The sequence below is a fragment of the Oculina patagonica genome, chromosome 2 (assembly GCF_052425735.1).
Source record: "Oculina patagonica isolate OP01 chromosome 2, crgOcupat, whole genome shotgun sequence".
NCBI classification, from domain to species: Eukaryota; Metazoa; Cnidaria; class Anthozoa; order Scleractinia; family Oculinidae; genus Oculina; species Oculina patagonica.
Genome location: NC_135759.1, coordinates 45907878 through 45910642, shown reverse-complemented (window position 1 = coordinate 45910642; position 2765 = coordinate 45907878).

Genomic DNA, 2765 nt, shown 5'->3' with positions numbered 1-2765 from the left:
CTGCATAAGTTGTTGATTATTATTATTATTATAATTATTATTATTATTATTATTATTATTATTATTATTATTATTATTATTATTATTATTATTATTATCATCATTACTATTATTATTATTGACTGTCGAATGGCTGTCAGGTCTTAGAAAAAATACTGCCTGGTAAAACTCATGTCTTCCATGTATTTTAATAGGTTTGTGTAGTGGCTTTCTTTTTTCTATCCATTCCAACTTTCGATCGGTATTGTCATGTACACAGATGTGAAGTTTGTATTGATTTTTGAACGTTTATTGAAACAATTTTCGCATTTTCGTAATCTGTATGCGGTTCTTACACACATGTCCAAACCGTTTTGCTGTCCAAGTACGGGAAGACCATTTTTTTTTTCGACTGTTTTTTTCGAGTTTTTTATGGACGTCATTATTCAAGCATGTCCCAGTGAAAATGCCGTGGATCGTCGCGAATTTACCGGATGTGACGTCAAAGACACAACCCCGTACGTGCTTTCGCTTGTTTCTCTACATACTTGGCTACAGTTCTCTACAAAATTTCAGCCTTTTGAGACTTCACAAATACTATTTAAGTCCACCAGGCTTAATTACATTATGCTGGGAATTCACTGTGTAGTACAGCGTTATAACCATTCAAATCTTCGACCAGCTGTAGTCCACGAATAGTTGAATGTGCTCGTACACACACGAGCGAACTCTCCGACTGACAGCCGGCTGCCGAGACAGGTTTGAGGTAGTTCATTTTGAACGAAGTTTCCACGCAGATTGATTTCTCAACAATTTAGACGGACCATGCAAAGGCCATCTTCTGTGTGGTATATAAAATAAGCACAATGCCGCTGTTTACACGATCAATAGCATTGAATTACAGTGCCTTACAGCTTAATCGATACTCACATTTATCTTGCTTTCCAAATTCTATTCGGTATTAGAAACATTTTTGACGACATAATAGTGTTTGACAAGAACCAAATTGATCATGATGATGCTTTACAAGCTGTTCTTCAGAGAATGAGAGAACACAGTCTAACTGCAAACCCTGCCAAGTGTCTGTTCAACCAATAATCCATTGACTTCTTTGGTCATCACTTCTCTGAAGATGGCATCAGTGCAGATGATAAGAAGGTTGCATCCCTCAATAATGCCAGTCCCCCAAAGAATGCAACTGAGGCACGCAGCTTCCTCGGTTTGGCAAAATACCTTGAACGGTTCATAAAGGACTTTGCGTCCATCTCTGCTCCAATCCGTCAACTTACGCATCAAAATGGTAAGTGGGTGTGGGGACCAGAAAACACGCATTCGACTGCCTCAAAGCCAGCATGGCAATTCCAGAAATCATGAAATACTTCAACCCCTCACTCAAAACGGTGCTGATTATTGATGCCAGCCCAGTTGGCCTGGGAGCAATCCTGGGAGCGTATGCCAACCGCTCGCTCACAGATTGTGAAAGCCGCTACAGCTAAACCGAAAGAAAGGCTCTTGCAGTGGTCTGGGGAATTGAGCACTTCCACCTATACCTCTATGGGTCAGCCTTCCAAGTTACCACAGATCACAAGCCGTTAGAAACTATCTTCAACAACCCCACTTGCAAAGCAACTGCGCGAGTTGAGAGGCTACAGCTACGCCTACAGCCATACAAAACCAAAGTTGTTTACAAGCCAGGAGCAAACAATCGGGATGATTACATGAGTCGCCATCCGGATCCCAAACAATCGCAATCCTCCAACCATCTATCAAGAGTTGATGCATACATTCACTTTGTAACCAATAATGCTGTGCCCCATGCCGTTACGCTTCAAGAAGTAAAAGATGCGACAGCAGCGGATGAAACATTGCAGAGTTTAGCAAGAGTGATAGCAACTCAAAAGTGGCACGAGGCTCTAAGAGCAGATCAAGCAGGAGTTGTCAGTATCAAATGGCGTAATTCTGAGAAGGACCCGCATAATAGTTCCCGAGAAGCTACAAGATCGAATGATTATGCTAGCTCACAGTGGACACTAAGGAATTGTCAAGACCAAGCGTCTTCTGCGAGATTCAGTCTGGTTTCCAGGAATGGTCGAGGAAGTTGTCAAAGGGTGCCTACCATGCCAGGCTGCGAACCATGATTCAAAGCCAGTATGCGAACCTATGCAAATGTCCCCCTACCACAAGGCCTATGACAAGAGCTCTCCATAGATTTCTGTGGCCCATTTCCAAGTGGAGATTACTTGCTTGTCGTGACTGACGACTTCAGTTGGTTTCCAGAATTTGAAATCTTGAGGTCAACATCAGCAAAAGCAGTGATTCCTCACCTTGACAGCATCTTTGCCAGGCAAGGGATCCCCGAGGTAGTAAGAACAGACAATGGCCCACCATTCAAAAGTGAAAGTTTTCGGAAGTTTGCCACTCATCTTGGTTTCACACATCCCAGAATAACTCCTGAATGGCCCAGAGCAAATGGAGAGGCGGAGAGGCCGATGAAGACACTTGAGCAAGCAATTACGACAGCCGTCGTTCAAGGCAAGAACTGGAAACAACAGTTGTTTATCTTCCTTCGACAGCACAGGGCCAACCCTCATAGCACCACAGGGAAGTCTCCTTCGGAGTTGCTGAATGGACGAAAACTCAAGTCCACATTACCTCCGGTGCAGTTTGATCAGGCATCCCCAGAGATCAGACAAGCTGATGCTAACAGAAAGGAGAAGATGAAAGAGGATGCAGACAAATACAACCATGCAAAAACACGGACCTCAATGTTGGCGACAAAGTATTGA